The 25,954-nt window shown below is 37.6% G+C and overlaps 1 protein-coding gene across 19 annotated transcripts in view; it reads right to left on the reverse strand.

Annotated features, from left to right (window-relative positions):
- Positions 1 to 25,954, reverse strand: part of ZNF385B (zinc finger protein 385B) — a 383,440-nt gene that overhangs the window by 197,163 nt on the left and 160,323 nt on the right. The window contains exon 1 of one of the 19 annotated variants that reach the window (XM_023622135.2): positions 20,735 to 20,786. The exons of 17 other annotated variants lie outside the window; for them this stretch is intronic. The gene's annotated coding sequence lies outside the window, so the exon portion shown is untranslated. Of the gene's footprint in view, positions 1 to 20,734; positions 20,787 to 25,954 lie in introns of those variants that run through there. One more of the 19 variants, XM_070241366.1, reaches the window with a different exon arrangement.

Genomic DNA, 25,954 nt, shown 5'->3' on the forward strand with positions numbered 1-25,954 from the left:
ACGATGCTACCAGAGAGAGCGCCTGCTCCCCTCCTACACTGGATAACAGATGTTCAAATAATGCAATGTCAGTTTTCTTAAGATAGATGCTCAGATGCGTCAAGTATTTCAACAGAGTTAAATCAGAAATGCTACCAATTTTTAAAAAAATCTCTACCTGCCTAATAGGCATCCACCCTACCTTGCTTATTTTTATGCAAAGCCAGCTTGTCCTTTCAGGCAGAGTTTGCCTAGGGCAGCAAAATGCTCTGCAACTGTTTACCCCGTGTGAGTGATCATCACCTGGAGGGAAGTGCTGCTTCTAACTTGCCTGTGGCGTTTGTTTGGAGGGAGATGGACAAGACCACAAAACCTTGGACAAGTTGGACAATTTAGAAGCGAGATGGCATTCTGCAAACAAAAGTGTTTAGGTGCCTCTCACTCTGGGAGATGAAACCCAAAGGGATTGTAAGGTTTGCTCTCCATTAACATAAAATCTAAAGTAAATAAATTACCAACCAGCTTTGTATTCTTTAAAGAGCTGGGTACAGTAGATGTTTGAAAACAACAGTAGAAATCATTTAAAATATTCTGTAAAAGGTGAATTCACTGGAGTCAAAACTGCTGAAATATAGTTTTAAAGGCGTATCGGTACAGCTTCCCCACATCTGATCTATATTGTTGAATCAGCTATAAAAATATTTTTATCAGTAATATACTTTTCCAAGATAGTTACATATATCAACCCTAAACCATATTAATAAGGAAAAGATAAAGGATTTTGCTTTGTCCAGGGAATAAGTTTACTTGCTTTAAAATGCAGTTTTAAGAAAAGATTTAACAAACAGATGTTTTAAAATTTTGAATCCATGTCATACAATCATAGGATCTCAATACTTAAAACTATTCCAAAACCATCTCATTTTATTAATGGAGACAATGAGACCCAGAGGGACAAATTACTTTGCTTAATGTCACCCAGCTGGTGGAGGGAAAAATCATGAGAACATTTATTCATTCTCCAAATCTTGATTGAGTCCCATTCTGCACCAGGCACTGTTCTGAGTGCTGAGGCTATAGGAGCTGTGATCTCAGGGCGTTTACATTAGACTCATGTTTCCTCATTCTGATCACCAAGCTCTTTTCATTCACTCACATACTTCTCTCACCGAAAGGGCTAATCTATACAACTTACGAAGAGGCTTCAATGTCTGAGAAAAATGCCTGTGGTCTTTTGATGTTGTTTTTTCCACCTAGATTCATCTGTCACAGTTGTTTTCTTGAAAATGATCACATTTATCCATATTAAAAAGAAAACCCCAGATAATTATGTTATGTGTCTTTCAATGAACAGCGTGCATAATGACATCTGTATTATAGTTTTTATTACATCTATGTTACATATTTGGGATGTAATGGCATAACAATTGGAGAGATTTCGACTTTCTATCTCTGTGCTCCCCAAAAAGGGAAAAATCCTGAGATTCAGAGATAATGATTTGCTGTTTCTTTCCCAACTTAATAATAGCTTCCTCCATTAACATTCAGTAGTCATTGTGTTATGATTCACGTGAATGATTCAGAGAAATATCTATATAATATCAAGTGACCTTTTAACAGTCTGCAACTGCAGCAGTAGATCAGGAAGAATTCTAACTTGTGGTTTTATTCACTAATATTCTGCAGAAATTATGTACTGCACATGTACTGCAACTTTTAGCAGGAAAAGCCTTAGATAACCCCATTTTGTAATTAAGGCAGAATACAAAACATGCCTGTAGGGCTTGCCAGCTCCCAGTCTCTTCTGCCTGGTGTGACCCCTCTTTGTACTATGTGACTCTATCCCATTCTAGCCACGGCTGGTTGGACCAGGACCAGGTGCAGATGACTGATTTAGGGGCAGCTAATCATCACAGACATGATTGGTGGCCTGGTTCAAAACAATGTGCCAATCAATCCTTTCAGAATCAGGAAGATGAGAAACCAGTGACGTAAGCGGTGGAGACTGCCGAGCCCTCACTAGCTTCACTAGGGGTCAGGTTCAAGCCAAAGTTTATGCAGAAGAAGGACAGGTCACTAGCGAGAGAAGAACAGAGCATAAAGAGCTGAGAAGGCAGGAGACCATGAGAGGCAGAGACCGCCTCTGAGAGAAGACAGTTCCCCACAGTTTTCCACTTCATTGACACCAGTTTCCACAATGCCCAGGCTGCTGCAATTATTGGCCTTGGGTTTCCTGAGATTCGCTGTTATATCCTCACAACAAACCTCCTCCTTCCTGAGTTAGCCTGAGTCCATTGTCTGCAACCAGACAAATCTAGCCAAGGGAAATGGTCTTTCATGTAAATACACTTAGTTTTTATCACAAGAAGAAAAGAGCAAAAGTCAATCCCAAGTGATGGTGCTCCATTCCTCTTAAATCTCTGAAGGATCATGCCATCCATAAGTCAATTTTGGGCACTGGTTACTATGTCATCAATATTTAATGACATGGTGATATTTAATAAGTTAATTTCTATAACCTTCTAAATATAAAATCAAATGAGGGTTACAGAAAACCACAGTACTGAATTAATATTGTCCAACTTTCAATTTCAAAATAGTTTTTGATTGTACTCATCATATCTACTCACCTCACCTCTTTCCTTTCCTCTATCAAAGGCATTGGAAAACAGGCACCGAAGGAAACCACAGTAAGTAATAGTCTTTGGTTTGCCAGAGTTCTCAATTCTTCTTTATCAAAGTCCTTTCTGGCTATTTTTCCCGATGAATTTTGCTCCTAAAGTAGCATATTCATAAGGATCTTCTCCTTTGTTCACCATCTAGTTAGTCATCGAGCCCCCTCAAACTGGATGGATGAGAAAACACATTTTTCTCCTTTGTTTTGCTTTTAAAGATTTGATCAAAGATTTTGCTCTTCTTGCTCATCTTTATCACATCTTTCTCTCCTGTTTTCGTTTTGCTTGGTTGGGAACAGGGTCTATAAAAATTATTTTTGCCACCTCGTATACCAGAAGAAAAAAGTTTTATTCTTTATAATGCAAAGAAAATATCATTTTCAGTCAATGAAAATGCCTTAATTCAAGAGATTTATGAAATGATACAGCAGATATTGTTCAGCTATGGCTTTGAGCCATCTGAAGCACGTCACATTGTCCGGAGTTTTCCAACTTAAGGGAAAATGAAAAATGTTGACAGTTCAAAGGGGAAATATTGATATGATTATAGGCTATAAAACAGTAGGAAAGACAAAAAGTATAGTAAAAAGAACATCAAGATGCAGCCGTCAGGGGGCTGGCCCTGTGGCTGAGTGGTTAAGTTCGTGTGCTGTGCTTCAGCCGGCCAGGCTTTCACCGGTTTGCATCCTGGGCACGAACATGGCACCACTCATCAGGCCATGCTGAGGCAGCGTCCCACATGCCACAACTAGAAGCACTCACAACTAGAATCTACAACTATGTACTGGAGGCTTTGCGGAGAAGAAGAAAGAAGAAGGAGGAGGAAGAGGATGAGGAGGAGGAGGGAGAGGAGAGGGGGAGGGGGAGGAGGAGGAGGAGGGGAAGAAGAAAAAAGATTGGCCACAGATGTTAGCTCAGGTGCCAATCTTTAAAAAAAAAAAAAAGATGCAGCCTTTAAGTATGTAAATGGTTACATGTTACAAAGTATGGAGATGACATATAGAACTACTAAGAGTATCCTTAGTAATAATAATATTAGCAACAAACACTTCAGTGTTCAGTGCCAGATCCTTTTCTCAATGTTTACCTGTATTAACTAATGTTACATTATTATTATTATTTTTTTTTTTTTGAGGAAGATTATCCCTGAGCTAACATCTGCTGCCAATCCTCCTCTTTCTTGCTGAGGAAGACTGGCCCTGAGCTAACATCCATGCGCATCTTCCTCCACTTTATATGTGGGACTCCTACCACAGCATGGCTCGCTGAGCGGTGCCAAGTCCACACCCAGGATCCAAACCAGCGAACCCCAGGCCACCAAAGTGGAACATGCGCACTTAACCACCGCACCATCGGCCAGCCTCTAATATCCTATTATTCTTCTAACTTTATACACAAGGAAACTGAAGCATAGAGACAGTAAGTAACTTATCTGAGGTAACATAGCTGGGAAGTTCAAGAGTGGGCATTGAAAGCGGGAGTTCTGGCCCTGTGGCTGGAACCCTAAATCATAGGCTGTTCACCCTCTTGGTAAATACTTTGACCAATAGTCCTCAAATAGGTTGTACATTAGAACCAACTCAAGAGCATTTCAAAGCATACCATCACCTAGGCTCCACCCTCAGAGATTCTGATATAATGGATCAGGGTGGGGTCTGTCATCTATATATTTTTAAAGGGGCCAGGTGATTCTAAAGTGCAGGGAGGCAAGACTACTAAGCACAGGTCACCTGGCTATTTAGTGGTCGAGCCAAGAGCAGAATCTAGGTATCTTGACTTTTCTTCTGTGTCGGAGTGGCTCCCACTTTCAGCAAATTGAGACAGAAAACAAAATAAAGTTTTACTCTGGAGTGATGAATTTGAGTTTCTTAAACCAAAAAGCAGTAGTTAACTGGGGATCATGGAACAAAGATGACATTTCTTTTGGTGGTTATTAAAACTAAGATGGATCCTCAATTTTCGGAAATGTGTGTTAATGAAAAACTGATGAATATTTCCAAACTCCCTTTATTAAGTATTGTAGCACTAATATAATTTAGACATCAGAAGTCTCTGCTACACCATTTAAACTCTATATACAATCAGATGCCTCCTGAGAATCAACTTAAGGCAAAATGTTCTAAAACAGGGATGAAAGAGATGGTGTGGTAAATGTTGAACAACCAGCTCTCTGGGGAAAAAGCCCTGGCTTGTAGCATTAACCAAATCATGGTATAACTACTCTCACCATTGTCAATTTCGAGCTACCAATGTGACAGAAGTTACTGAACGTGGAGCTAGGAAGAGATGTTCAGTTGCACACCATTATATAGTATTTCCACCAGAAATGTACAATAGACATAAACAAACTCAAGAGCATAGATAATAGTAAAATGTAGTTAAATAATTAGGAAGTACTGGGTTTTGAATATTTTTTACCTTTGTTTTAAATATAATTCATTTAATGTACATTTACATAATTTAATTTTTAACAGCACTGTTCTTAATAACTGGCTTGTAAAATTCCTGAAAATTTAATAATCAACTCTTGCAAGCTGGTCCAGCACACCACGGAGAAGGCAGCCATTCAATTACACATTCTTTTTTAGAGAAAGGCAATATGTAATTAAATAAAATGAGCACGAATAAGTCAATTTTTATGAAACACAGAGTCTATAAGGGAGAAAAACATTCTTCATTTATTTGACTTTTTCAGGAATGAGAACTTTTGATTAAATCCTTCAGAGTAAAGCCAGCCTTCATGTGAGCAATAGAAGATAAAGGTTAAGAATGCGGGCTCTGGGGTCAGAATGCCTGGGAGTCCAGGCTCACCCTCCTGTAACTCTATGACCTCAGGAAAGTTATTTAAAAAGTTTGGTCATGCGTAAAATGGGTTGATAATAGTACCCACCTCAAAGGATCAAGGACAGAATTAAATGAGTTATGTGTAAAGTACTTATAACAGTGCCTGACAAAATGCAAATGCCTAGTGAATGTTAGCTACCATCATCACATGAAAGTGCCTTCAAATATGTAAACTACGTCTATTTGAAAAGGCTACTTAAAGTTAGCTACTTAAAGTTCCCTGGACACACAAAGAGCTTTCAAGCATACTTGCCTTTTCTCACGCTCTTCCTTACACATGATATGATGAGCTTTTGCCATGTCTTTTTAAGCTCAGCTTAAAAGTATTATTTCTCTTAACTTTCTCTGATTAGCCTGCGTCATGGATGATTCAGTAGCCCTTTGTAAGGACATACTTAATTTATTTTTAATTTGTACTTAATGTGTTCCTGAAAACATGTTCTAAGTTCAAAGAGTTGAAGGCAAAATAGAGGCACGCATGTCATGAGGTAGGGGAGGGTTTCTGTTTCCTGGCATCCTTTTTCCTCAAGGGCCAACCACCCTTCGCCAGAACCTGCACACACCTGAGCAGCTTCCTCAGGTGACAGTCAAATCCTCCTTGACCACCAATATATTAAAAATCTGTTCAGCACATGAAAGTCCTTGTTCTTCAAGTTTTGGGACATCTAAGTATTATGTGCAAAAATGAAATTTGTATTAAAGTTAAAATTATTAAACTTAGGAGCCACCATAGTTCTATGTCTTCACTGTTTCCTTCTGGAAGAGCCTTAAAGGCATTGCATTTCAACATATTTGTATCTGCATAGCATACAGCTACATACTAGGTGACACATAAATGTTGGTTGTATTTAATTTCATTTAACTAGTTGCTATAATTATTTAAAAAATCCAAAGTTCAGCAAAAGAATACCTTTGGTGTCTCCTGTCAATTGAATATTGTTTGTATAATGAAGGAAGCTATATGACTATAAATTCCCTTTTCCTTCCAAGAGTAGCTCTGCAATTCTATTTAAATTATCAATTATTTTATATAGACAGATGTAAGGGAAGGAGGAAGGAAGAAAGAAAGCAGAGGAGAGAGGAATGGAGGGAGGGAAGGAGGAAGAGGAGAGAAAAAAAAGGAAAGAAGGAAGGAAAATTGTTTCTTTTCCTTAAAAGAAATACTTCTTTAAATATAGAATCATTGTTGCATTCTATATCAAGCAATATAATGAATTGATTAGATATCCTAAAAAACCTTCCACTTGCAAAATGGATAAAATTATTCTTAGAATCCTTTTAGATGCATAAGAGATTTAAGAAAGAAAGTTCCTTTCTTAGGAAAGAAACTGAGAAGAATCCCCAGAGGCCAAAAATGGAAAATCAGCTTCGGAAGATGCCTCTACGGCCATGGCTGCCGTGAGGGCATTTGACAGCATGGGTATCCTAGTGTCTTGGGTTCTGACAACTGAGTGGGAGCAGAAATCAAGGCTTTGCTCCTCTTCAAGGTGGGGAGTGGAAAATGAAACTCAAAGCCAAGGCCTTTGAAGAATAGCCCTGCAGAAATTCTGCTCACCAGCAAAGGGGGGTGGCAAGGAAAATTGTCGGTTTTGGCCAAAGATTAGGGAGAGGGGGTGGCTTTCTGAGGATTTATAACCTTAGTCCTCCCCTTACATGGTTCAGGATTTAGACAGTCTCTACTTGCCTGGTCCAGGAAACCTCAAACCAAGACAAGTAGCATACATGGTCCAGGATTGGTTGCAGCCTAGGGCACCTAGAAGAAAGTAAAATAATTCTTTCTAGAGGGGTGCATCCTCAACCCAGGCATTGCAGAGCACCCACAGAGAAAGTCCAGGGAAACGTGAGCTAACAAACAGAAATTATAGAACACACGACGAAGTAAGCCACCATGAACAAGAGACAGATACAAACAGCATACTTTAAACTTCTTCACGGATCTCTTGGAGTTAGAATATATCTGAAATATTTGAAGAATTGTGGATAGTGAATTGCATAATGGTAAGTAAGTGATTCAAATGAGTGGTATTTATGTTCCATAAGAAGGTTGGATATAGAGAGAATTTGAGAACACGTGTTTCGAATTATGGAAGTTTTCAAAGGGGACACTGAATAGAATTCAAAAGGCAATTTTTCCTTCAAGTCCACCTGTTGCTCCCATTCCTTCTGCAACCTCCACTTGCCTTCCCTCTTCTCCATCCCCTTTGGAGAGGGTGCAATGTTCACCCTGACCAACTTTAGATATAGGCCAACCCTAACTACATAAGCATTGCTGCCAACAATTAACTGGAATCTTTATAATCTAGAGACAATATTCATGTTTTAGTTTTATTTGAAAATATTATTTTACAATATTAATTTTAAAACACTCTCATTATGGCACATTTCTTAAACTTAACAAAGAACTATGCTTTTTATACAACTGAAAAACCACACAGACTTTTATCTGAAAAATGAAATGTTGTTTGGTATAACTATCAAAAGACTAAGTTAAATGTCTTGGTCTTACACGCACAGCGTTTCAGCAAATGCTATATACAAACTCTGTTATATATTCTTTTTGCTTTCCCAGAATTAGGTCCAGAATTATCAATAGCTTTCTTAAGGCCAGGAGTTCCTTGCAATGTCATTATTATATATTAGAAGGCTAACACTGTATTTTTAAAACAAAGTATTTATCTAGTCAACAACATTTAAATGAACAGCCGCTTTGAGCTTGGTACTTGGATATGCTCTATAGAAAATCAATGAACAAACATGGTCACAGCTCCTGCTCTCCTGGAACCTACAATCAAGCAAGAGACACAAATTATTATTAGAGTAATCACCAAATACATGGGGAATGGCAATTGGGCAACTATGACATATTCTTCTTGATTATAGTAAACAAACACATTGGTCTTAAGACTCTTTTAAAGAATATTTAATTTGTCAAAAGTTAAACACCAATGAGCAGTTTGGTGTTATTGTAGATACATTTTTCTTATAAATATAACCCAAATTTCCTATGGGAAATATTCACTTGATACTGATACCTATTGAGTCCTTTTCAAGTCATTATCAATTTTGCCAGTATTCTAAAACTTTTAGGATCTTTTCCTTATAACCCCAAATGACAAATTGCTGAGTTTATCAATTTCAACATTTTACCAAATTTTGTTTCTTTACTTACAAACTTTAAAGCAATACAGATTGGATGGGATATTTTCACAGATTTTGAAAATTTCTGCTTTTCAATGTGTTATCATAACTACATTTTAGGAAATGTTTAATTTGATTCAACTTCAACTGTCTACTAGAGAAAAGACGGAGACACAGGCCAACAAATTGTGTGGGCTGGTTTGCCAGTCCCAGAGAGGAAAACTGAATGGGGGGACAGGGCTCTCAGATAGGGAGAAACCCAAAGATGCCAGAATCCCCAAGTACTGACTCTCTGCAGCCCTCATAGCTCTCTGAACTCTACTCATGAAAAACTAATAGTAGGAAACACTATAAATAGTTAAAAAAAAAAACACACAAGGATTTGTTAAATCCGTATGTTTGGTGACTAAGTTTAGTAATTTGATCCTTTAGTAAATTGGTTTTTAGATGATTGGCTTTAGTCCATTTGGCCTAGAATTACCTATAGCAAGTCAATCTGACTTGGTCCTAAGTCATCAGATAAGAATATCCTGGCAGCTTGAGGCTAGACTGAAGCCAGAACTGATAGGTGAGTATGAGTGGACCAGGTGGGCAGAGAGGGGTAGAGCAAAGTGAAAGCAGGGAGAAGGGCAGGTAGAAGGGCCTGAACTGGCAAGAGAAACTGGGTTGAGATGAAACCAAGTGGTACTGCAAGTCCAACTAGGATGAATGCTGCAGGCTATTTTTAGGAGTTCTATCTTTGTCCTAAGTCATTGGGAAGCAGTGATGGTGTTTTAAAGATGAAGTAACATGATGAGATTTGGGTTTTGAAAAGATCAACCTGGCCACAGTATGGAGAATGAACTGGAGAACAGTTGAGGAATATGGCGGATGATCCACCAGAAAACCATTGCAATGGTTTGCTGAGAGATGACAGTAGCCTAGACTGGGGTAGGAGTGAAGAAGATGGAGAACAGTAGACAGATTAGAGTAGCAGTCCTCAACTAAGGGTGATTTTGCTCCACAGGGGTCATTTGGAGATGTGTGAAGACAGTTTTGGTTGATACAACTGGGATGGAGGGAAGTGCTACTGGCATCTAATGCGTAGAGACCATAGATGCTGCTAACCATCCTACAGCGTACAGCATAGTCCCCCATAACAAAGAATTATCCCACCCAAAATGCCAATCGTGCCCAGGCTGAGAAACCATGGACCAGAGAAATACTTAGGGAGTAACAAAGACTTTGTGTCACAAATTAACTTTAATTCCAGATTTATCAAAATAAAATGGAATGACCACAAGAAAAACAACACAAGTGTCCCCAACTGCTTTAGAGACAACAAAATTTAAATGAACAGGTGCAAATCAAAGCAGTCATTATATACATACGTAGAGTTATTAAAATGCTTAGAAGGGATGGGAGCTGTAAACTGCATTCCCAGCTTGACAGAAATACACAGTGACTAAATCTAGCATAGTCTGCAAAAGAGGCACACACTTCACTCCGGTAACAGTCAGCAGGATCTAAATTTAGTTTATACTCTTAGTGCATTAAAATAGCGTCAAGAAGCTCAGGAAGTCTAAAACCATCACACTCCAAGTTTCTGTCTGTACTGTTAATAACTACTTGCCCAGATCCCTGTTGCCCATGTGATTATAGTCTGCTAAAAACATGTCCTCTCCAAAGTTGTCCCAAAAAATAGGAAATGGAATTAAACAAATGATTCTAGATAAAATAATTGGCAACACAAATAGTACAATGAGGCATTTATAAGGAATATATCTTAACTTCCAAAGTTTTGTGAGAAGCTTTACGAGTGTTTTTTACTGTTTACTATAAAAGCTAAAATGCTTTCTCTCAGAGTTCCAGTGTCACAATGGTCAATTAGAAAAGCAAATAAACATTTTTACTTGAATAGAGATTTACTAATTGCCTGTTATGTGACTTGGATAAAAGTTGAATTGGGGAAGGGCTGAGCCAGGCCTATTACTGAAAATGGGAAAAGATTAAGATTGTGCCTCGCTACCTTATCTGTTTAATCTCTCTTTTAGTAAAAAAAAATCCAGATGGACTAACTCAAAGAGATTCATTTTTTCACTTCATTTCACAAGACCTAAAATGCACTTTGAGATTTTTTTTTTAAAAGATTTTATTTTCCTTTTTCTCCCCAAAGCCCTCCGGTACATAGTTGTATAGTTTTAGTTGTGGGTCCTTCTAGTTGTGGCATGTGGGATGCCACCTCAGCATGGCCTGACAAGTGGTGCCATGTCCACGCCCAGGATTTGAACTGGTGAAACCCTGGGCCACCAAAGTGGAGCATGTAAACTTAACCACTCGGCCACGGGCCAGTCCCCGAAGTTTGAGATTTTTAAAATGGCTTTCTTGTCTGAAATTTCAGTTCAAGTTATATTCCTTCTAGTAAAGCACTCTCAATTGTTGCATTCAGCAATCACCTAAGCAGATACCTACCACCAGAAGAACAAACTCAGAAAGAATTCAGAATTAATGTCCTACAGCAAGGATCATAAATAGTTTTTTTCTATCAGGGGGCCATGAACCAAAAAGAAAAAAAATCAGCAGCTTCACGGTTAAAGTCAAATTAAACAATCTTAGATTTTTCTTTTAACAGAAATACGTATTATTGCCTCCACTCATGGCCAGGTTCTTTTCCTGTTAGACACATGAGATGCAAAAAGTCTTTGCTTCAGTCACTGTCTCCTCACACTTGTGTCACACTCTTCACGCTGCAACTCCCGTGCTGATGACTATCAATAGATTCTTAGCTAGGTACATGGTTACTTAGAATAAAGTCTTCATTTCCCAGACTCTCTTTCAGCTAGGTGTGGCCATGTGACAAAACTCAGGCCAAGTAAGATTTCTGGGTATTTCCTTAAAGGGAAAAGAAACCACCATGCTTCTTTCTTCCTGTTGCCTGGGATGTCGATATGACTGATGCCCAAGATGCTGCACAGGACATTGAGGTGAAAGCTGTGTGCTGAGGATGTCAGAGCAAAAGAAAGTAGAAGCCTGGGTCCCTGACACCATGGCATACCAGCAGAAGTGGATGGCCTACAAACTGTGTTTAAGTGAACAAGAAATACATTTCTATTTTTCTTAAACCACTGTTATTTTGCTTTTTCTGTCACTATCGATAACTTTAATCCAAACTAATGCAATGCCTTTGCAGCCCCACGTTAAAGGCCAGCTGTATCTTCTTTCATTCTCTGTGATTCTAATTTTTATACAGTCTTAATGTAGTTCAGATTATGTGTTTTTTAGGAACACTTCCAACTGCCGTTCTCACAGAAATTTTTCTCTACATTGAACTAGGACTTGTTTACACGTTTTCACCTGATTTTGAGCTTTAACAACCTTCTGTATAAAAATTTATTAATTTGAATTTACTCTATGCCCCACAACTAGATGATAAATTCCTTAAGCCTAGGAAACGTGCTTTCTATCTCTTTGTATTCCAAATACTTTGCAAGAGTTAGTGGATGCTCACATATCTACTAGTAGTTTAATATACAGGAAGGGGAAGAAAAGAAAAGAAAGGAGGGAGAGAGAGAAGGAGGGAGAGATAGAAAAGGAGAAAGCAACAGAGAGGGTCAAAAAGAGAAAAAGTCTCACAAACGATTAAAAGCAATGTAGTAATGATGTTTTGCCTCAAAATATATTTAATAAAAACTTTTGCATTTCCACACCTGTGGGCATCAATGTGACATTACAGGATCAATTTAAGCACCTATTGGTTAAACATTCCTGAACAGGGGCCAGCCCGGTGGTACAGCAGTTCAGTGTGCCTGTTCCACTTCGGCAGCCTGGGGTTTGCTGGTTTGGATCCTGGGTGTGGACATGGCACCGCTTGGCACGCCATGCTGTGGTAGGCGTCCCACATATAAAGTCGAGGAAGATGGGCATGGATGTTAGCTCAGGGACAGTCTTCCTCAGCAAAAAGAGGAGGATTGGCAGTAGTTAGCTCAGGGCTAATCTTCCTCAAAAAAAAAAAAAAATTAAAAAAAATAAATAAATTAGATAAACTTTCCTGAACAGTACTCTGGAAAGCATAATTGAGTGGAAATCTTTAGGGGTGGGAAGTGACTCAACCTGAAGTAATAACTTCCCATGAGTCTAGAGAATAAGAACCTCCTCAAATCATTTCGCTGTTCTTCTTTGCTAAAATAATAATAATAATAATAACTGTTGATAAGAAATAAAATTGAAAAAGGCCTAGAATTTTGCTGGAAGCTCAGAGTGATTACGTTCTGAAACTGTCTCCTGAATCTGAAGAAAAGCAAGAAACCAATCCAAGGGGACGTCCACGAGTGAGGGTTCAATTGGGACATAGTCTCTCATTGGTGTTGACAGAGATTAAGCAGCTCAGTCTTCTTATGGAATTTGCCAGATTAGAAGTATGTTCTCGTAACTGCTTGAAACACAGTCAGTTCTACACTGCCTTACGTATACAGCTTTCTTAATCCTGGCTTATTAATTGATTTTGAACTTCTGAGTCTTGACAGTTTTGACTGTGCATGTTTCTTATTTACGCTTTTAGCCACCCCATCAATCTAAACCTGATGCCTGATTTCTCTCCATTTTGCCTTAATTTTATTTGAAACTGATGATTTTTAAAAATGAATTTTAACTACAATTAGCCCTGGCTGATAAGAAATGGCTCCACCTTCTTTCTCATTTCCTTTCTTTTTAGAAAATAAGCTTTTGAATACCACTCAGCCATAGGAAAAGATGAAAATCTTGCCTTTTGCAACGACTTGGATGCATGTCGTATTATGCTTGAGAGTATTATGCTAAGCAAAATAAGTCAGATGGGGGAAGTCAAATACCACATGATTTCACTCATAAGTGGAAGATAAAACAACAACAACAACAACAACAAACAAACTCACAGATACAGAGATTAGATTGGTGGTTACCAGAGGGGAAGCAGGGAGGAAGGAGGGCGACTGGAGTAAAAGGGCACATGTGTACAGTGACAGAAGGCAATTAGTCTTTGGGTGGTGAACATGATGTAGTCTATATAGAAATTGAAATGTAATGATGTGCATCTGAAATGTATATAATGTTATAAACTAATGTTACCTCAATTAAAATAAATAAAAAATAAACTTTTTACTTTGCATTACTTTTAGATTTATTCCATTTACTTTTGATAATGAAGTTGTATTTATTCTAGGAATGCAAGGTTGGTTAAGCATTCTACAATCAATCTAACTCTTACTTCTTTAACAGAAGGAAAAAAATCATGCAACCATCTAAATAAGTGGAAAAAGCATTTGAGAAAATAAAACATCCATTCTTGACCAAAAGACTTTACTAAAATATACATAGAATAAAAGTTCCTTAATTTGAAAAAGTTATCTATAATCAAAACAATATAATACTGGCATAAAAACAGACATATAGACCAATAGAACAGAATAGAGAGCACAGAAATAAACCCACACATACATAGTCAAGTAATCTATGAGAAGAGGGCCAAGAATACACAATGGGGAAAGGATAGTCTCTTCAATACACGGTGTTGGGAAAACTGAATATCCACATGCAAAAGAATGACATTGGACCCTATCTTACACCATACACAAAAATCAACTCAAAATGGGTTAAAGACATAAATGTAAGACCTGAAACTGTAAAACTCCTAGAAGAAAACATCAGGAAAAAGTTCCTTGACATTGGTCTTGGCAATGAATTTTTGGATGACACCAAAAGTACAGACAACAAAAGCAAAAATGAACAAGTGGGATTATATCAAACTAAAAAGCTCCTACACGGCAAAGGAAACAATCAACAAAATAAAAAGGCAACCTACAAAATGACAGCAAATATTTGCAAACCATTTATGTGATAAGGAGTTAATATCCAAAATACAAAAGGAACTCATACAACTCAATAGCAAGGAAAGAAATAACTAATTTAAATATGAGCAAAGAAGCTGAATAGACATTTTCCCAAAGAAAACACACAAATGGCCAAGAGGTACATGAAAAGGAGCTCAACATCACTTACCACCAGGGAAACGCAAATTAAAACCACAATAAGATATGGCCCCACACCTGTTAGGAGGGCTGTCACCAGAAAGACGGGAGAAGCATTGGTGAGGGTGTGGACAAAAGGGAACCCTTGTACACTGTTGGTAAGAATGTAAGTTGGTACAACCATTATGGAAAACAGTATGGAGTTTCCTCAAAAAATTAAAAATAGAACTTACCATATGACCCAGCAATCCCACTTCTGGGTATATATGCAAAGGGAATGAAATCAGGATCTTGAAGAGACATTTGCACTCCCATGTTCATTACAGGATTATTCACAATAGCTAAGATATGGAAACAACCTAAGTGTCCATCGACGGATGCATGGATAAAGAAAATGTAGTATATACATACAACAGAATATCACTCATCCACAAACAAGAAGGAAATCCTGCTATTTGTGACAACATAATGAACCTGGAGTACATTGTGCTAAGTGAAATAAGCCAGACAGAGAATGACAAATAACTGTATGATCTCACTTATATGTGGAATCTAAAAAAGTCAAAGTCAAGAACCAGAGAATAGAATGGTGATTACCAGGGGAAGGGGATGGGGAAAATGGAGTCATGTGGGTCAGAGGGTACAAGCTTGCAGTTATAAGATGAGTAACTTCTGGGGATCTAATGTACAGCATTGTGACTCTAGTTACTAAAACTGCATCGCATACTTGAAATTCGCTAAGAGAGTAGATGTGAAGCGTTCTCACCACACCAAAAAAAAAAAAAAAAAAAGTTAACTATGTGAGATGATGGATGTGTTAATAAATTAACTTTATTGTGGTAATCATTTCACAGTGAATACATATATCAAACCATCATGTCACATACCTTAAATATATATAATTTTTATTTGTCAAATACCTCTATACCTTGCCAGAAGTAGGGAAATAACAGAAAAATGTTATCAACAAAATTTAAAAGGCAAATATCATAATTAAAGCTTAAATATTGAAAAAATTCTCTCTGAGATTGGGAATGAAACAGGAACATACTTTACACTTCCAATTAATGCTGTGCTGTAGGTTCTAGCTAATGCAACAGACAAGGAAAAGAAAAAGAAAGGTTTTAAGAATGGGAAGAAAAAAATAATGCTGTAATTATTAGCTGATGATGTGATTTGTGAATGTATAAAACTTTCAAATAAATAATAAATATATAAAGTCAATTTAACAAGGATGCTAAATATAAAGTCAGTCATAATATCAAGTCAATGTCTATAAAACAGTTGGAAAGTGAAACAAAAAAATTAAACTATTTACGATAGCATAAAACATCAAACTCTTAGGAATAAATCTCAAGAATAATATCCCAGACCTCCATACAAAAAACTTTAAAATATTACTGAAATAAAGAAAACTCAAATAGCGTGGATGTATCGTGTTTGTGGATTGGAAAAACTCAATATTGTGAAGATGTCAATTTACCCAAATTGACCTACAGATTTGATGCAATCGCAATAAAAATTCAATAAGTTTTCTTTTTTTTTTTTTTAGTGGACAATATCATTCTAAAATTTATATAGAAAAACAAAGGACAAAGGATAGGCAAGACAAACTTGAAGAAGAACAAAGTGGGAGGAAGCACACAACTGCATATCGACATTGATTACAAAGTTACAGTAAATAACACAGTATGGTTTTGGCTTCAGGCTAAACAAATAAATCAATGAAACAAATAGTTACAGTAGGTCTAACATATATGGACACTGGATTCATGGTAGCAAAGCAGTGGGGAAAGAGCTGTCTTTTTAATAAATAGTGCTGAATTCATTGTACATGCATATGGGGAAAAAACCCAAAATTGATTCTTGAACCCTGCCTCACATCATAAATAAAACTGAATCAAGCTGGATTGTAGCTCTACACACGAAAGGAAAAATAATAAGGTTTCTGTAACACAGTAAAGGAGAATGTTTTCACGTCCCTTGGGTAGGCAAGGATAGCTTAAGTAAGAACAAAATGTTCTAACCACAAAAAAAGACTAATAAATTGGAGTACGTTAAATTAAAGACTTCTATTTATTATAGTACACCATTAAGAAAGTAAAAAGGAAACCCAGAGAGTGTGAGATATTTGCAATTCATATATCTGACAAAGGACTCGTATTGAGAATAAACAACTCTGTAAATCATAAAAAAGTACAGATAAACCAATAGAAAATGGGCAAGAGACTTAAATAAGCGCTTCATAAAAGAAAATATCCACATATTTACGAAACTATAAAAAGTTGCTCAACCTTATTAATCATCACGGAAATGCAAATTAAAATCAAAATGAGAAGCTACAACATACCTACAAAAGTGACTAAAAAATATAACAGTACCAAATGTTGATGAGGATATGGAAAAATGAGGACTCTCACACACTATGAATTTTCCAATCTGGAAAAACTTTTGAAGAAATCTTTTATTGCTGAACATACACATAGGTTTTGATCAAATAATTCTACTCCTAGGGGTGTACATGTGTATATGTATGTATGTATATATATATGTGTATGTATGTGTACATATGTGTGGATATAGATATACATACACGAGAGAGATATATTCTATTGGATATATATTTACTTATAGTAGTATTATTTGTGATAGCTTCAAAGTGAAAACAACTCAAATGTTTTTCAATAGACAAATATATTATGGTATATTTGGAATATGGAATATTATTCAGTAATAAAGATGACTCAACTATAGCTATATACAACATCTCTAAAGAAGCCCGATACAAAAAATTACATACTATTTGATTCCATTTATAAAATTTAACAAGAGGCAACATTAAACTATAATATTAGAAGTCAGGATGGTGTTTATCTTTGGGAAGGAGGGTGGTGATTATTGGTTTAAGATGGGGCACAAGGAAGCCTTCTGGGTTGTTGGTAATGTTCTATTTCTTGACCTGGATACTAGTTACTTAAGTGTACTAACTTTGTTTTAATTCATTAAAGGAAACGCTTATGATTATGAATTCTTTTGAGCTATGTTATACTTCAATATGTTTTATTTGAAATATTCATCTTTTGTCAATTTTCTTCTTTTATGTCCCCACCTATCTAGTTTTTCACCTTAGAGTGCTAAATATTAAGAGCTAAGATCTTGAGAGAAAATATATTGCTATAATTATTGAAAGTAGTAAGTAATGTTACAACTATATAGCACTTCAGAAATTTTCACATCCATTATCTCAATATTCATAACAACCTTGTGAGAGATAAGAAGCAAGGAAAGACTTTTTTTTAAATAGATGTCTAAACTGAAACTCAGAGGTGGTTAAATTTTGTTCCCCAAGTTCACACATCTAGAAAGCCGCAGAATTCAGTCTAAGACTTCAATTCTTGAGCTCTAGATTGTTGCTCTTTCTACTGTACATGTAGCCATCTAAAATACTACGTAACTAGAATAAATGATGTATGACTCAGATAATTGGGTTTTCTATTTGATTTTAACTAAACTCGTTGTGAGTCTTCAAAACTGCCATTGCTATTTTCTCCCAAACCTCTTTGTTTTTAAAAATAAACGTATTTACTGAGGTCAAGAACAGAAGGACAACATTTTCCACTTATTTATATTTTTTCCCTATCAAATAACGTGTGTGAACAATGTTTCAATACCTTCTTAAATATAGCAAAAAAATTCAAAAATAAGTAATATTCTGTTTTGGAAGCTCTTTTAACACTAAACTACAGCAATATTCTGTTCAGGGTTCTCACATTCTGAAATTCTCCAGTTGATTTTTGTTATCTTAGGGAAAGGAAGAATTATTAGTTTCCTTTTAGGGGTTATACAATTACAAGGAGGAAAGACAAAGAAATATTTTAGACTGTGGTTAGAGAAATAGGTTAGAATACTTTGCTAATAAAATGAGTATGATCACTCTACATAGCTTAAATATTCTTTGATCACTATAGAATACAGCTCTAACTTCCACGAGGTATTTTAAAATTGCATGCCTTTGATTACAATGGGTACTAGGAAAAAGAGTTCAAAGGACTTAATTGACATCACTTACACTGTTAGAAAAAACATAACTCAGAGGTTTATAAAGCTGATGATGTGTTCGGAGTCTCGCCCTTGAATGTGGGAAATGGCTGCTCTTCCCTTGTTGATGGTAATATACATTGGTACAAAGGAAGCTGTATCAGCAGCCTAAAACGGGCATTCCCTCAGGCCCTGTAGCTCAATTTATGGTAATTATTCAAAGGAAACAACTAATGACACACAAAGATTTATTTACAAGGATATTTGCTGTAGTATAATTTATAATAGTAAAAAATTTACTGTGGCATAAATGTCAAATAATAAAAAATTATTAAGTTACCCATGGCATATTCATAAAATGGGGACAGTTTGGAGCCATTAAAAATAACATTGTGAATGAAGAATTGTTGTGAGATGGTATTTGGCTGAGCAAACCAGTAATGTTCAAATCCTGTTCTCAACTTGCCACCTTTCACCTGTGATGCTATCGAAGGACATACATGCACATGTGGCAGGGTCACACATAGGCATCCATTATGCTGAGGCTCCCGTAACTTCTAATATTTCAATGACAGCAGAAACGCTTCTGTCTGACACTTATTACAGCATCCACTTCCTCACCCTCTCCCACTTTTGTGACACTACTCCCTTTAAGCAGGTTCAGAACAACTTTTGAATTTCTGTCCTGCTGTATTTGATGATTTTTTTCCCCTCTGTTTCCATGTGCATGGCTAACATGATCTGTTGGGTCTGTGTCCTTCCCTTGGTTTCTTTCCATTTCCTACTGTTCTTGTTGTAACTACAAAGTAAATATCCTTTTATCTTTAAAACTGATCTCTTTTATCCCTTACTTCTGCTTCCTTATGCTGTGATTCTAAATGCTAGCAATAGTTTCCTTGTTCATCTACCACATTCTGAAGCCTTTTTGCCTTCTCTCTATGGTTTAACTGTCTCTGAACAAACCTATTTACTAGAATTTAGACTGATTATGGCACAGGCCTGTGTAATCTCCTTCTTAGCCTTGGGTTTGTGACAATTTCACTGAGTTTCTATTCCTCCTCAATCCAAAAAAGAAAATATAACCCCCCCCCCCCCCCATTTAGTAGAGGCCCTGATCCTATCATCTATTTTTTTGTATTACTGTTACTATTAACTCCACTGCCCCATGAGACTAAATCAATACTCTGGGTCTCTGAAGGTCATAGCTGAGATCAGAGCTCATGTCCTACAGGCTAAGGTCCCTGATCGGGAAGGAAAGTCATCCCTAAAGGGATGGAGAGCAACTGGTTGGTGGAGAAGCAGCCCGGTAAGCAGAATTTCAGCTTCCTTCTCTCTTTTTGAATGTCTTAATGACTTATAAAGCAAACGAATAATGACAAACAATCGAGACAAAAAGTACCCTCCAAGTACCCTTTAGTAGGTGCAAAAGCATCCCAGTTTGCTTAAAAACAAGTCCCCCAGAGCCACACTTAGAATTAAGAAGGGACAAGCCAGTGGCTCATCGTGGCTCATCATAGCTCTCTGACTGGTGGAAGCAGCATAGTGTGGGCAGTCCTGGGGCTTGATTTCTCTTATGTTTTCATGTCTACATTTTCGAAGTGGTTTCCAAAACATTTATTGCTTTACTATTAGACAACATTAATGTTCACTTCTTTCCTTAAATGTGGCTACTTTATCTTGAATACCAGGAACAAACTATGTTAAGGGTCTAAGTTTTTTTCTGTGTTCAATTTTCCCTGATTCCCCAACTTCATCTTTTAGTACCATTCTCATATGACAATCTCTTATTTTTAACTCTAAGATCAGAAATGTTATAGAGTTAAGAAAGAATGGTTTTTCACATTTCTAGAAGATGGCCCTTACAATTTTCTAAGAATAATAACAACGAGCACATATAATCTGGTTTCCAATCCCTAGGTTTCCGAAACTTTCCATTTATGTTCACTGTCTGCTAGCGGGAGTCTCCATTAGCAGACCAAAATCATGCAAAATGCCAGTGACTATTTCTAACCACTCTACATGTATGTTCTGTATCACCTTTGTGCTCAGATTAGAAATAGTTCCTGGACAGATACATACTCAGCGTTCAGCTTGTTGGTGGACCACGGTTGTGGGGCTGCTTCCATTTACCCTGTTGAGGTAAACAGTTACATCTTCACTCTCTGCTTAGCAGCAAATAACAAGAAACACTATATCAAAAACAAAAATGAGAGAGACTGAGGTCACTTCAACTCACCTTCTAAGCTTCCTCACTTTAAAATGGTAAAATAAAATATTAATGTGCTACCATTATGTGGTTGAACAAAGAGGGAGGCATTTCCTCTTGCTTATAATAATCCATGATTGCCCATAGCCCCATAGCCAGTGAATCATTTACATCCACATCTACTTTGTATACAAATGAGGAAGGTAGAAAAAAAAATACTGGTCATGCAAATGATGCTTGTCCAATAACATTGGAATCAACAAGTGATAACTAACCAGCCTTCCTAAGAGCATGACAAATATACCAAATCATATTTCAAACATTCATTGGCATTTTGAACAAAAAATACTAACTAGTCCGTCCACAGGATAACCTATTTCCCCAAGGGACGACCAAAGATGCCTCAGGCAACCTACTCTCCCTGAGAATTTAGGAAATGTAAATGAATACTTAATGCAAGCTTATTTTCTGAACTAAAATTTTAGGCACTTTAAGTGAAATAGCAATATCCAAAGTAATTTAACATCTTCTAAGATAATTCAAAGTGCTTAACTCATTTAATATAATTATCTCTTAACATTGTTATATAGTGTCTATTTTCCTAGTGCTCTTTAGAAAGGACAAAATATCCTTCCTTTTACCATAATTTTCCCCTTGTCTATATCTAATTGAAGAGCTTTCTATCAGGAAACTTGAAAAATGGGTAATTACTGCTCTGGGGCCTCTCGTCAACTATGAACTTGGGAATTAGAGTTTCTGGCCTTGCCTAATGAAAAGTGGCTGAATTAAATTTTCTTCATCTAACAAGTATCATTTTTTTTTCTTTTGGTAAAAAGTTTCCCAGAGAATCTCTCTTAATAGCCACTGGCAAAGCCCATAATTCTACTACTGAAACAATGAGATCTATTTTTCAGATCATCAATCTTCATTCTCCAGACAGATACAATTGTTTGAAGAGTTGCAATTACATTATCCCTTGGTGCTTCTTCAGCCTCCACATTTGACTGATTCCACAGTTAACAATTAAAAGGCCAAAGGAATTGAGGATTAATTTTTATCTCTAATAGTAAAAAGTTCATTGCATCGAATTTCTTGGTATTAGCATCATTGCCCTCTTAATTAAAAGCGCAATAGTTATATAATCTTGCAAAAGGAGAAATGGAAGTCAATATCCATTCATGGACTGTGTAATTCGAGAGTAATAATTGCAATCATCCTGACTGTATGGACAGCACAATATTTGACTACCTATAAATGAATCATTTAAAGTGCTAGGCTTAGCCTATATAGCTAAAACTTAATCCATCCTCTAATGTTAAACATTAGATGTTAAACATGTTTTTGAATAGCAAATTATATTTAGCAAGAAATAGGTCTGGTAGACTGAACCAAATGAAGATAACCAGGGTGAAGCACCCACAGCATCATCATATGTACATTCTACTTTGGTTGACATCACCAGCCAGCAGGACACAGTGCCTAGCTGCCTTCTAATAATCAGAAAGGGAGTAGGGGCCACTTCTTCACATTCCCTTCTCCTCCCTTTCGGCACTACTGCTGCCTTCATCTCCTTACATCAGTTCTCTTCGTGTCGGTGTTCCCCTTAATGGCTCTAGCCAGAGATGCCTCCACTCCCCTGCCCGCCACAGAGGTTCAGAGTCCTCAGGCCTCCACTGGGACCCAGGAATCTAAATTTTTCACAAGCAGCCACAGCAGTGATGAGAGGTGTCATTTTAGGGCAACTTTTCAAGAAAAAACTGCCCCATATGGTGAGCTTCCACAGTACTTCAAGTTCTCGGTATTCTGAGCGCTTGGCACAGTGCCTCAGATTGATAAAAAAATCAAGAAAAATAACACTGAAGAAACATTAGCTTGGAAAAAGTAGGATTTACATTAGAAATCGGCTTGGGGAAAGGAAGCCTCAAGATTTGGGTCCTATTGAGTGCTCTTTTCCACACTTGTGTCTCTGAGTCTCAAATTCTTCATCTGTAAAGCTCAGCTGTAGGAGAATCAGAAGGTAAACAATGTGGCTGATAGGCTGGTAGAGAGGACAATGTTTTGAGTGTATGATTTAGGACAACTTTCCTTGATCCTAAAAGTGTAGTCCCAAGGCCAGTCTGGTGGCATAGTGTTTAAGTTTGCACACTCTGCCCTCATGGCCAGAAGTTCACAGGTTTGGATCCTGGGCGTGGACCTAAACACTGCTCATCAAGCCACACTGTGGGGGCATCCCACATACAAAATACAGGAAGATTGGCACAGATATTAGCTCAGGGACAATCTTCCTCAAGCAAAAAGAGGAAGATTGGCAACAGATGTTTGCTCAGGGCCAATTTTCCTCACCAAAAAGAAGAAAAAGTATACTCCCTTCAACTTGCCCTCCCCTAAAATCAGGAAAGAAAAAAAAACCACTCCATGAAACCATGTCAGAAATCACCAAGCAAGTATAATATTTAAATCTTAACATTAAAAATTATCTTAATCTCCTAAAAACTGAATGGCTTTTATCTAACAAAATTGAAATTTTGTTTAAAAATATACATCTTAGAACATTACCTGACGCCTATGGAAAATTACTTGGACCAGTTCATCTGTGGGCTTCTGAGAATTACTTCACAAGTATTTTTTTTTTTTGGTCAATTCTCTCATGAGGCAACTAGTCAAGACAAAATTTGTATTGTTTCATCAAAACATCTTCATATTTTACTCATTTAAGAATTCGTAGGCTAGTTTCAGTGTCAGGATGCATCTTCCACAAAACTATCCCAATCATATTTTCAACTAGGTGCAGCATACTACCCTCACATCCCACTCAGATATGATGTGGCGTGATTAAGAGCTATCAAAAATAACCATGAGTGCTTGAGTTGAGTCCTGTACTAGATGGGAGCTAATCACAACGGAAGTGATCCAAACTATTGGGAGACTCCCTGGGGAAAGATGACTATTACTATATTACCTTTAAAGGAATGAGTTAACTAGTAAACATCAACTTGAGGGACCTGCATATTGTAATCTGTCCCTTGGTTGCTGTTTCCCAGGGGCAGTTGCGATTTGTGATCCCCTTGATTCAGCTCATGAATTCCAAATTTCTCTATTTCAAAATGATTGGCATTGACTGTGCTGCTCCCCGCAGCGTTCGCTAACTGATGTACCCCACTTCAAGCCATATCTCAGCAGCTCCTGCCATGTTGATTCTTTCTCATCTCTTAGAAATACTACCCTCACCACTGAATTACCCAGAAAATTGCTAAATAAGAAGCTACCATATTAATATTACCACAACGTTCCTGGTATATAATATTATAAAACAGGCATGATGGGAGTACAGATCAGTGATTTGAGGAACACATCTGGAGTCCTATGGACCTGGGTTCAAGTCGTGACTCTGATGAATACCAGCTGTGTGGCCAAGAAGGTGTCAAGTCTCTCTGACCCCCAGTGTCCTCAACCATAGAGTGGTGCTAACAACACTACTACCTCATTGGGTTTATGCGAAGATTAAAAATACTGCGTGCATGATACTTAGTACAAGGACTGGTGAAAGTAGTTATTCAACTGCTGGGAGCTACTATATTAGTGCTATTATGAACGAAAAGGGAACATGCTTTAGAGCCATTACTAGTTCAAAACATGGTTCTGCATTTCAACGTCTTCATTTGTAAAGTGGAGCTGGTACCAACCACCTTACAGATTTGGTGTCAACACTAGACATGAATATATTAAAATCCTTGGTAAAATGCACTCAGTGAATGGCAGTCATTGTAATAATTATACATAAAAAGTGCCTTTGGTTAAAAGACTGTAATCCATGTACCATGAATATCAAACTGTTAAAAGTTTAAAAGCCTTTTGATACTTTTGGTGTTGCTGTTCTCATTCTATCACGATCCTAGGGCTGTGCAGGAAAAATTGTGCAGGCAGGCGTGCACCCAGCCTTCCTCATTCTCTACTCACAAAGGTCGTGCCTCTGCTAGCTCGTATCCCTCCCTTCTCTGCCTCAGAGGAAGGTGCTGCTTCCAGGCTAGTTTTCTGGGACTTCTGTGGTTTAGAAATGAAAGAAAGGGAGAAGAGTAGAAAAAAATGGAGATATGTGGGTTAGAGTTGGGGGAAGGGTTTGAGAAAGACCTTAGAGAAAAGATGCTTGAGGAGCCCAGGGACGGTGTGGAAGTTAGCTGAACGGAGAGGGGAATTTCCCAAAATACCGTTGTATGTATCCTCTTCTGAATATTCAAGGAAAGTAAAAGCCTTCATTTTAATAAAAAAAAAAAAGAGAGAGAGAGAGAGAAGAAGAAAAAGAAATAAAGAAAACCCTCTCATTGTTGGACTATGTTCTTTAAGTGCCAGTGTTCTGAGGCTGTGCCAAGTGAGTCACGGCTTCTACTGGGTAATAATACTGGGGGCTGAGGGACTTCCGCTGCTCCTGAGGACAGAAATTCTACAGGCAATCAGGCTGTGTGGAGACAGGGGCTACCTGATTTCCCAGGAAGGTGGCCACTTGAGGGAACCGCCTTTAGAACTCATAACACTCTGGAGCTTCTGGAGGCAGATAAAGAGTTTCCCCAATGATGTGACAAGGAAGAAAGGCTTCACAAGTAAACTCAGAGAACCAAGGAATCAGGTGACCAAGGAGGGGCCATTTAGTGAGACCTGCCCCAGATGCATCCCTCAGAGGACCTGGAGATAGAGCTGGGAAGCACCAGGAGATCCACAGAAATTGGGCCTGGCACTGGGATAACATCACCTAAGGGCAGAGCAGTGCATGGAGGGGACAGCTATAGGAGAGAGAACTTGGGAGAGAAAAGGAAGAGAATATGGAAAACAAGAGTGCAGGAGAAGGGAAAGTAAGCTTATCGGCTTGTGCATCCATGGCAGTAAGGCACTGAGCAATGGATATTTTCCATCTGCCCTTCCAGAGCCAATATGCCCCGTTCTTCACCCTGCTCTGTGCCCTGGGAGGCTGACCTTTGTGGACCAGCAGGAGCCTGGACTGCAAGACAAGAGGGAAGGCAGGGGTTTGTTTGCTGCTTCGTTTGTTTTAACCCTAGATTTTGTTTCATTCTACTCCTTCCTGGTGACAACAAACTGGCCAT

Source organism: Equus caballus, chromosome 18, assembly GCF_041296265.1.
Source record: "Equus caballus isolate H_3958 breed thoroughbred chromosome 18, TB-T2T, whole genome shotgun sequence".
Classification (NCBI taxonomy): Eukaryota; Metazoa; Chordata; class Mammalia; order Perissodactyla; family Equidae; genus Equus; species Equus caballus.